This window comes from Caretta caretta, chromosome 8 (assembly GCF_965140235.1).
Source record: "Caretta caretta isolate rCarCar2 chromosome 8, rCarCar1.hap1, whole genome shotgun sequence".
Taxonomy (NCBI): Eukaryota; Metazoa; Chordata; order Testudines; family Cheloniidae; genus Caretta; species Caretta caretta.
In genome coordinates, this window is record NC_134213.1 from 41,786,145 (window position 1) to 41,797,530 (window position 11,386).

Here is an 11,386-nt window from a genome sequence, read left to right on the forward strand (position 1 = left end):
TTGAGCCTTCTGTTTGCCTTCCCCTGTACTTGGACCCAGCCTTCCATGGCATCATCTGTGGTCTGGCCAGCAAGGGTCAGGTCAGGGGGCAAGGGCAATGGCATGGGGACACGGGGAGGTAGCAGTGGGGTGGTTCGAAGGAGGGAAGATTCCCCTTGGGGCAGGCCCTCTCCCATGCCTGGCAGTACTCCCACTGCACCCTCCTCCACAGGCCCTGCCAGAGTGCATGCAGAAGAGATGGGGCCCTCCCGCTCATCTGGGTGCGCTGGGGGAGGTGCCCCTAGTGCCCAAGTGGGAGCAGTGGTGGGCTGGGGAGGAGGAGGGGCGACTCCGGGCACCGGGCAGCCTGGGGAGCTGGCGATGATGGGGCCAGAGCCCTGCCAGAGCTCAGGGGTCCCAGACGCTCCTCTGTGCTGGGCCAAGGGGAGTCCCTTCGGACGTGGCCCATCGCCCGGCAGAGGTAGCACCAGGCCTCCCCCGTACAGTAATGCAACCAGCAGCGGGCCCCCTGGTCGGAGACCAGAAAGGAGCCCTCGAGGTATATCATGTCTACCGCTTTCCCCATATCTACAAAGCCAGTTATCTCATCATAGAAGGCAATCAGGTTGGTCAGGCATGACTTGCCCTTGGTGAATCCATGTTGACTGTTCCTGATTCATCACCGAAATTGGTCCACTGGTTGGATCATTAGCTTCCCCGGGCTGGGCCAGGTAGTGATGGGGAGTCCAATGTGAATGCTGATCCGTGCTCCCCATCTACGCTGGTGAAAATCCCTTGTAGAAGCACCATATATTACCAATGTCCTGATGGCAGCGTTTCCTCACTGGTCATAGCTTGCCAAGCATTTCTGCCTCACTGAAATGTGTGTCTTGTTTCCATAGTAACAGTGCCACCTGCTGGGCACTCATCTGCTGTCTTTGCAGAATGTCTGTTTCACATGGGGTGGCCCCATAGGAAGTATTCCACATCAGCTGGCCCTAGGCCTTAGAGACTCAGGCCTTCCAATACTTTGGTCGCCCATTGAGCTGCTGTCACACAAGGAGCATGCTCTAACCAGGGGAGAGCTGTCATATTGTTGCCGGCCGAGAGGCTGAACAACAGCTTGAGTTGGTTCGTTACCCGGTGTGCTTCACCCAATAATTACAACGGGGTGGAGAAGCAGAAAAGTTTATTTGCAGCTGCAAAAAGGTACAGGGAGAATAAAATCTCAAATCCTGCACACAGAGCAGGAAGTTACACAGGCTTTTATACATTTTTTTTTAGCATACTTATTTAATAGCAAGCTGCCCCAATATCCATATAGCCAGCCAATCCAGTTCCCAGCTAGTTCCCTGATTCTCTGTATCATTTGTTAAACTATACATAAAGCTGCTTTATTTAGCATTGTTTTTTTATATTTGCCCTGTGTGGCCTTGCTTAGTTTTAGGCAGTCTGACTCTGCAACATATTGTTGCAGATTCTCAGCATAACTGCTGTGTGTGCCTCCAGGCTGGGGGGGGGGGCAAGGACACTTGGGCCTAGTACGCAGAGCTGCTGCGAGTGCCTCCAGGCAGGAGGGGGGGCCAAGGACACTGGGGCCTAGTGTGAGGGGGCTTCATCGACACTCGTGGTCTTCCATCCCCTCGAGTTACCTAGTGGCCATGCCCCAGTGTCCCCAACAACTCCCCCCTTTGAGAACACTCAACAACCTTGGCTTTGAGTTTTTTTACTTGGGCTACTTATTTTTTTATAATAGGACTTTGCATAAGCACTTTGTGATAGCCCTGAAGAGAATGACTTATTAACTTTTGCAAAAGGGCCCTAACACATGATACTGCACAGCATAATACCAGTAATACAAGCAATACAGGAAAGAGAAATTTCAATAGCAGGCTAAATAAACCACCAAGCCAAGACAAACCCCTGCCTGAAAACAAGGTTTGCAACCAATTGTTTTCTGGGGCAGTATAGGCAACCTGTGCTCCGGCTCGGGCATGGGCCATAGCCTGTACCACCTTTTTATAGATTTTATAACTGCTATTATTTACATATACATAACATCGGGGTCCGATGAGGGCACCAACCCCTCCTTGGGATGCCAAGAGATAGTCCAAAGCCAGCCTGTTTTGGAGGGAAAACGTCCTGAGCTGTTGTACCTCTTTATTTAATGTTTTTACTGCTGACCCTAAATTACTAACCGAGTTCTTTAACTTTAAGGCTACCTTTTTAAGTACCATCTGCAGCCTTATAGTATTGCGGCCTATGCATGCCATGGCTGGCCCGGTAAACAGTGGCGCTATTCCCAGTACAGAGCACCCTACAAGCTTCTCGGTTGTGAGGGGATTTTTTATATTGCCCTCCAATGCCTTAGTCAGTTGCCGCAGGGTCTTTTCTCGTGACTTAACAGAGGTGTCTCGGGCATTTCTAATTTTTCCTTTGGGCAGTGTGGCAGTTATGGAAAAATGAGGAACTCCATGAGCTATATAACAGCTACCTGTCCAGTTGGCTGGCAGCACCTTGTAAGCCTTTTGGCCACATACAAAATAGTGACCCTGTAGGGCCCAGTAAGGACTGTTTCTTAAGGGGATTCCTGGGATATTTAAGGCTGCTTTTTTAAACAGTTCATATGCCCCTAGGGGGGCATTCTATTCTCCTGATTGGGTACAAGTGGGGGCATTTCTAATTGTGTTATTCAAATTACACTCGCCATAGGGACCACTACAAACCCACCATTGTCTTGCTACATTGGAGATGTTAACTGGACGGCAAGTTACATTTTCAAACCCCTTTTTTGTGGTAAGATTATTTGTAAGAGTTTCCCTAAAAGGGGAGGAACCATTACACCCACACTGTTGGCCTTCCCTGTTGGTCTTTATTTAATACCCATTAGCCCACTTTGTAATAACACAGGAGCTTTTTCCCACAGGATGCCCATAGTGATCAGATTGGTTTCGGGTAAAACATAACACTCCCTCAGTGAGTACTGAAACTGAATACTCCTGGTCCTGATAGGTGGCCTGCTGTAAAGAGGTATTATTCCAGAATGGCGAGTCCATTCTTTCCTGCTCTTTGGTGGTGGCTAATTCTGCTAGGGTCAAGGGCAGCATGTCAAGGGGCACTCCCGTTTTGGGGGATAGTGGAGTTGGATCACATACCCAGCAATCAGTCTGGTTTGTTAAATTAGCAACATGGTGCGCAAGCAAAACAAAGGAGTTATGCTCCCGAGATGCACAGTTTGGAAATACCAATACAGAGAATAACAATGTTACCCAACTAATTATTACCAGAGTCTTCCCAACCCAGGGTCTCCAGTACCTGGGTGGGCCCATTTTAGCATTAAGGTGCCCGCTATTTGTGTCTTTTAAACAGTAGCTTTAGCCCGAGATTGTCACTAGATGAGGAGTCAGCAGGTTGGACGGTCCACTGTTCTGCTGACGAAGGGGCGGGTACTGCCTTCAGACGAGAGTGATGGATCCAGTTCTTGTGTCCCTTGATTTTTGCCGCTGTATGGGAGATCAGCAGGACGGTATAGGGTCCTTTCCACTTTTTCTGGAGAGGCTCGTCTTTTCAGGTGCGAACAAGCACAGAGTCACCAGGCTGTAAGGAATGGACGGGAGAGTCCAAGGGGAGAGGCTGGAAATCCTTGGTATACCTGTGAAGAGACAAGAGAACAGCAGACAGGGAACACATATACTGAGACAAAAAACCATTACCCAACTCCCATGCCCCTGACAGAACTGGGGTGCCATTCATAGGCCATGCCCTTTCAAACATAATTTCAAAGGGACTGCCCTAATTTACCCTTTGGGAGAACGCGGATACGGAGTAGGACGAGGGGCAAAGCATCAGGCCATCGCAGTGAGGCTTCTTGGCATACTTTTGAGAGATGCCGTTTAAGGGTCTGATTGGTACGCTCCACTACACCACTGGCTTGCGGTCTCCAAGGCGTATGGAGTTTCTAGGGGATCTGTAAGGCATGTGAGATGCTTTGAATGATTTTTGACGTGAAATGTGTCCCGTTGTCAGATTCCATCCACAGGGGGAGTCCAAAGCGAGGAATGATCTGCTTAACAAACTTGAGGGCCACTGTTCTGGCAGTGCAGTTATGGCATGGGAAGGCTTCTGGTCATCCGCTGAACCGATCCACTATAACAAGGAGATATTTGAACCCTTGGGTCCGGGGAAACTCAGTAAAGTCTATTTGCCACACTTGTCCAGGGCCCGGAGTGGTTCTAGGGCAGCTGGTGGCACAGGATGTCCCGGTCGGGGGTTATTCTTTTGGCAGACTAAGCAGTCCGCTTGTACCTGGGCAGCCAGGGGTCGGAGTCCGGAAGTGATAAAGTATTTTCCCATTAGTTGGATAAGTGCTTCCCTGCCAGCATGAGTGGTTTGATGTAGTTTCTGCAGCACTGGCCGGATTAGGCCCTTTGGTAAGAGGACCTTCCCTTCTGGGGAATGGAGCCATCCCTCCTTTTCCCGGAGACCGAGTTTGTCAGTTAGCTGTCTCTCCTCCCCAGAGTACTGAGGGGTTGGAAGCTCCCCTACTGATGGGATAAGGGCATGCATATGGGCCTTCTCAGTCTGAGGGGATGGCAGGGTGACAGCATGTTTAGCCTCTCTATCTGCCCGGGCGTTACCTCTGGCCACATCTTGATCTTCCCTTTGATGGGCTTTACAGTGTACCACTGCCACTTCCAAGGGAAGCTGTACGGCTTCTAGGAGCCAGAGGATTTGGGGCCCGTACTTGACTGGGGAGCCTTGGGCTGTCAGCATTCCCCTTTGCTTCCATAGGCCAGCATGAGCATGCAGCACACCAAAAGCATACTTTGAATTAGTAAAAATATTGACCCGCTTTCCTTTTGACAGTTCAAGTGCACAGGTCAAGGCTATTAGTTCGGCAAGCTGGGCAGAGGTCCCAGCAGGCAAACCTTCAGCTTTCACAGTGTCATGGAGGGTCACAACAGCATAACCCGCCCTTTTTTGCCCATCTATTACAGTACTGCTACCATCAGTGTACCACTTATAATCTGCATTTGGGAGGGGTACATCCTTTAAATCCGGACGGCTGGAGTACTGGACATCTATGATCTCTAAACAGTCATGTTTCTGTTCCTCTGTTTCTGGCAAGAGGGTGGCTGGGTTAAGGGAGGGGCAAGGCTGTAGGGTGACTTCAGAGTTCTCTAACAGCTTAGCCTGGTACCGAGCAATCCGAGCCTGGGTGAGCCAAAGCCCTCCCTTTGCATTCAATAAGGCTCGGACAATATGGGGAGTATAGATTTGCATAACCCCTCCCAATGTTAGCTTCTCAGCTTCCTCAAGCAATAGGGCAGTAGCTGCGACCCGGCCAACCCTTTGCAACCTGATCCAATTGCTTAGAAAAATAAGCCACAGGACGTCTCCATGCTCCTAACAGCTGTGTAAGCACTCCTAGGGCCACCCCCCTTTGTTCATGTACATACAACTGAAACGGCTTAGAGAGATCCAGCAGGCCCAGAGCCGGGGCTTCCATTAATTTTTTTTTTAGGATTTTAAATGCCCTGTCAGCCTCTGGGGTCCAATAGAAGGGGTCATGATCTGCTCCTTTTACACAGTCGTACAGGGGTTTAGCCCACAGTCCAAACTCTGGGATCCATATCCTGCAAAAGCCTGCCATACCCAGAAATGCCTTGAGCCGCTTACGGTTACTTGGGGTAGGAACTTGACAGATAGCTTTCTTTCTTTCGCTTGAAAGCTGACACTCCCCTTGCCGTATGTGAAACCCGAGGTACCTTACCTCTGGGAGGGCAATTTGAGCCTTACTCCGTGCTACCCGATATCCCCGGAGTCCCATAAAATTCAGGAGGCTCACGGTGGCTTTAAGGCAGGGTGTTTGGCCCACAGTGGCAATTAACAAATCATCTACATACTGCAGAAGGAGGGCCTCCTCATTATCCCACTCCTGTAGGTCCCTGGCCAGAGCCTGGGCAAAGAGGGTGGGGGAGTTTTTAAATCCCTGGGCCAACACTGTCCAGCAAAGTTGCTTTTTAACCCTTTTTTGGTCCTCCCACTCGAAGGAGAAGATCTCCTGTGACGGGGTGGCAACTGGGATGGTAAAGAAAGCATTTTTCAGATTAAGGACTGAAAAATGGGTATACTGTCCCCCTATAGAAGCCAATAAGGTATACGGGTTAGGGACAAGAGGGTGCAGAGTCTTAACCCGTTCATTGACTGCCCTTAGGTCCTGTACCAGCCGATACGTGCCATCAGGCTTCTGTACGGGTAGAATGGGAGTGTTCCAGGCTGACTGACATTCCCGGAGAATACCATACATTAGGAATCGATTTATAGTTTTCTGTAAACCTTCTCTGGCTTCCCTTTTGATTGGATACTGTTTTACTTGCACTGGGCCTTTCCCTGATATGAGCTGAATAGTAATGGGGGTCTGATGGGTGGCCTTTCCTAGGATCCCTGATGCCCACACAAGGGGGTACACCTGGTCTTCCCACGGGCTTCATTTTGGGGCTTGCATGGCTGAGGGCTCAACTGCAAGGGTCATGATCCATGCATTCTCAGGGGGTAAGGTAAGGGTTATTTCGTCCTCAGTAAAATGCAGAGTGGCACCGAGGCGACAAAGTAGACCCCGTCCCAGCAGAGGCATTGGACACTCAGGGAGGTATACCAGCTTGTGGGATATAGTCCTGTTTTCCAAAGCGCATTCCGCTGGGGCATACACTGGGCACTTGGTGTCCCTGCCTGTGGCTCCCACCACAGTAAGGGAATCTGCTACTGGCAACTGAAGAGGCTGATTTACAGCAGTTCGGGCCGCTCCAGAGTCCACTAAAAAATCTATTTCTGAGCTTCCCACCCGCATCTTTACTCGGGGTTCCGGGGGTAGGGTGGTCCGTCTCCCCTGACATCCCTATTTCTGCTCCACCATCACCATCATAGGGGCACCCCCCCTTTTTTTTTCTTTTTGGGCACTTATTTTTCCAGTGTCCCTCCTGTCGACACAGGGCACACTGGTTGCGACCCAGTCGTCTCTCCTGCAGGCCCGGACGGTCGCGTCCACGGCCCCTTCCTCCCTGGCCACTTCTCTTAGTGCCGGCCTGTACCGCTGTTACCATCAATCTCACTTGCTTTCTCTCCTTCTCTGTCTCTCTCAGACTATAAGCTCGGTTTGCAGTCTCTAAGATTTGTGCCATGGTCATACCCATTAAATTCTCCTTTTTTTGTAACTTTCTCTTAATATCAGGGGCTGCTCTGCTCGTAAAAATTCCCTTAATAATTGACTTAGTTGCCTGATCATCGGGGTCTGCATTAGTGTTCTGTCGAATGGTGTCCCGAATACGCTGTAGAAAGGCCCCTGGGCTTTCTTTTAAATCCTGCATTACTTCATATGGCTTTGCCCAATTATTATGTCGGACAGCCGAGTGACGGAGTCCATGTAAAAGCAACTCCTTATAGGAGGTAAGGCGGGTCATATCCCCATGATCATTTGGATCCCACCTGGGGTCTGCTCGGGGGACTTGTGCATCCGGGTCAGGGACATTAATATGATCCCAGTCGTACCGTCTCTGTGCCTCCTCCCTTGCCTTGGACACAACCTGTTGTCTTTCAACCTCAGACAATGGGGTTCGCAGGAGGACGTTACAATCATCCCAGTCTGGCTTGTGACTACGGACTACCCTCAAAGACTGATATAAACCTGCTTGGGTTGGTGGAAAACTCTCCTGCCTGTGCTTTGAAAGCAGCCAAATCCACAGGATTAAAGGGCACATGAGTATAAACCTGCATAGTCGTGGCCGGACGCCTGTCCGACTTTAGTTTAGGTGATTAAGGGGTATAGGCCAACCATTGGGGACTTACAAGGTGTGGGTGTAGGGACCGAAGGGGACACCGGCTCTGCCATTACAGCGGAGGTGGGAGGGGAGTCTGGGGACTAACATTAGCTGCTACTGAACCAGTCGGAGTCAGATTACAGTGCTGTAAAATATCTGGTCGAGTACATAAAGTCAGAAACAAATGCGCATACATATGTTCATTCCATTTCCTTGTTCTCTGACAGAACAGGAGTAACTAAAGGATCATGTTGTAATTAATTGACCCTCCTGGTGGCCACCACTCCTCGTCCTCTAGTTGATATTGAGGCCAGTCAACTGTACAGAATCGTTTTAATTGGCTCTTAGTCATCAGATCCGCACCAAATACCTTCCAGTTTGCTAGAATGCACTCTAGGGGCGTACACCATGCCCTAACCCCCGAGCTCTGTCCCTGTCCCATACCTACAGGGTAACTCTGGGCGTCCCCAGGTTCCAACAGAGCATATAATTCGGATTTTAAAAGGTTCCTACCTTATCCAAGGGACCGGTTCTTCACCGCTGTCCACAACAGCTTCTCCACTATATGAGTGCGTTGCACCGTTGTGCCCTCTGGGGTCGATCAAATCGCATCTCCTCCGAGGCCCCCAATGAACTCACTGGTGCGCGCTGGGCGTCGGTTCTCGCCGCAATCCTCGACCTCCAGGAAGGGTCCGGGCAAGGCTAAATTGCAGCCTCGTCGCCCACCCAGGGACGCCAAAAGCTGTTGCCGGCACCCAGTGCCGAGAGGCTGAACAACAGCTTGAGTTGGTTCGTTACCCGGTGTGCTTCACCCAATAATCACAACGGGGTGGAGAAGCAGAAAAGTTTATTTGCAGCTGCAAAAAGGTACAGGGAGAATAAAATCTCAAATCCTGCACACAGAGCAGGAAGTTACACAGGCTTTTATACATCCTTTTTTTCAGCATACTTATTTAATAGCAAGCTGCCCCAAGTATCCATATAGCCAGCCAATCCAGTTCCCAGCTAGTTCCCTGATTCTCTGTATTATTTGTTAAACTATACATAAAGCTGCTTTATTCAGCATTGTTCTTTCATATCTGCCCTGTGTGGCCTTGCTTAGTTTCAGGCAGTCTGACTCTGCAACATATTGTTGCAGATTCTCAGCATAACTGCTGTGTGTGCCTCCAGGCAGGAGGGGGGGCCAAGGACACCGGGGCCTAGTGCGAGGGGGCTTCATCGACACTCGTGGTCTTCCATCCCCTCGAGTTACCTAGTGGCCATGCCCCAGTGTCCCCAACAATATGGGGAGCATGCTCTAACTTGCAGAGTGCTGTCAGACAGGGAGTGTGCTTTCTAACAGGGAGCGTGCTCTAACCAGGGCTTTGTGCTGTCCCACAGGGAGCGTGTTTTCTAACGGGGAGCGTGCTCTAACCAGGGGATTGTGCTGTCACATGCAGACCGTGCTCTCTAACGTGCTCTAACCCGGGGAGTGCTGTCACATAAGGAGCGTGCTCTGTCCAGGGGAGTGTGCTGTCACACGGTGAGGCCTCTTGCAGAGGCCCTCAGGGCCCTGGGCGGCAAGGACTATGGGCCTATGGTGCCTGGGCTCCAGGCACCACGGGCCAGGCTCCAGCACTGTCTGAGGCCGGGTCTCTCCTTCCGCCCTCGGGTGGCCCCCCACACGCATCCCCTGGCCATTTAAAACAGCCCGGGGCCCCCCACACACCACCAGCCACACAGCAGAGCTGAGCAGCTTCTTGCCTGCTTGCTCCACGTGGCTGCCAGCCCCTCCCTGCAGCTCCTGGGTGGGGTGGGTCCTGCCCCAAGCACCCCGGCAGCCAATGGGAAGCTGCAGGGTCAGTGCCTGGGGATAGTCGCACATGGAGACTCCCAGCCTGCCCTGCCTAGGAGCCCCAGGTAACTGCCGCCCCCTGCCCCCACCCGCCCCCAGAGCCTGCACCTCTCCCTTCGACCCCCAAACTCTCTCCCAGAGCCTGCACCCCCTTCCTCTGCACCCCTCCCATCCCCAAGCTCCCTCCTAGAGCCTGCGCCCCCACCCCAGAGCCTGCACCTCTCACCGCATTCTGCACACCCTCTCCTGCCCCCAAACGCTGTCCCAGAGCCTGCACCCCAGCCCTCCGCACTCCCTCCCAGAGCCTTGCACCCAAACTCCGTCCCAGAGCCTGTACCCCTCACCCCCTCCTGCTCCCCCACCCCTTGCCCCAGCTCAGAGCCTACACCCAAACTCCCTCCCAGAGCCTGCACCCCTCACCCCCTCCCGCACCCCCACCCCTTGCCCCTGCTCAGAGCCTACACCCAAACTCCCTCCCAGAGCCTGCACCCCCATCCCATGGCCTACACCCAAACTCCATCCCAGAGCTTGCACCCCTCACTCCCTCCTGCTCCCCCACCCCTTGCCCCAGCTCAGAGCCTACACCCAAACTCCATCCCAGAGCTTGCACCCCTCACCCCCTCCTGCACCCCCACCCCTTGCCCCAGCTCAGAGCCTGCACCCCTCACCCCTCCTGCACCCCCACCCCTTGCCCCAGCTCAGAGCCTACACCCAAACTCCATCCCAGAGCCTGCACCCTAGGCCCCCTCCCCCACCCAAACTCTCTCCCAGGGCCAACCTCTCACCCGTCCTGCACCCCAATCCCCTGCCCCAGTCCAGGGCCTGCACCCCAGACCTCCTCCTCCCACCCAAACTCCTTCACAGAGCCTTAGGCAGGTGGCGGGGGTGGAGTTTGGGGGGGCAGAGTTTGGGGGGGGGGCGTGTTCTGGGCAGCACCAAAATTTCTACAAACCTGCTGCCCCTGCTCAGGGCCTGTTCTCCACAGGTGGGGAAGGAGGCTCAGGATGCTATGTGACTCACTCCAAGCAGCCTGGTGTTTTTCTGCTCTACTGCTCTTTGAAATCTGTCCAGGGGAAAGCTCTAGCTCCCTTTATTTTTTCCAGCTCATTAAAAATCCCATTAAAGTCCTATTCCAGGGAGGATAATTCTGCACTTAGACGTCCTGTTGCCTGACATCTTGGTGACTTAATGGGTCTAATCTCCAAACACTGATGGGGAGATAAGTGGTCAGACATGGGAGACGTAGTGAAACCTGCTAATACTGCTCTTACACAGCATGTGCCAGGTTTGTTACTCACCCTTCTCCCCTGCACCTGGTGGGAAACAGGCTTCCTTAGCTAATCACAGGGGGCTGGACATTAGCGCAGTGCCAAGGCAGAGACAAGCACACTGAATCACTGCTCTTTCTTTTCCTTTGAAGGCCAAAAGCTGGGTTGTGGCTACTCTCAGTGAGATTTTCACAGCTCAGCAGCATGAGTGCATGCTGTGAACTGGACTCTTGGAAATCTGGCCCTAGCTGGCTTGGGGACAGTGCAATGAGGTGGGGAGCCTACAGCCATGGGTGCAGGGGAGGTGTGCATGTGCGGTGCGGCAAGGAGTTGAGTTGTTGTTTTTTCTCTATGGGACAGGAGTTTTAAAGCCTATACATTGGCAATGGTCACCACAGCTGAAGACATAGAGTATCATCCTGCGGTGTAATTTGGATGCGGTGTAAGATGTTAGAGGTGACATAAGCGCATGCAGCGTCTGGCTGGTG

The 11,386-nt window shown here is 52.2% G+C and overlaps 1 long non-coding RNA gene across 1 annotated transcript; it reads right to left on the reverse strand.

Annotated features, from left to right (window-relative positions):
* Positions 1 to 1,151: 1,151 nt before the first annotated feature.
* Positions 1,152 to 9,072, reverse strand: LOC142072985 (uncharacterized). Its single transcript, XR_012669626.1, has 2 exons — positions 8,310 to 9,072; positions 1,152 to 3,631 (listed from the first exon to the last, which is right to left on the reverse strand). It is a non-coding gene; the product is annotated as an uncharacterized LOC142072985 (long non-coding RNA).
* Between the last annotated feature and the right edge of the window lie 2,314 nt (positions 9,073 to 11,386).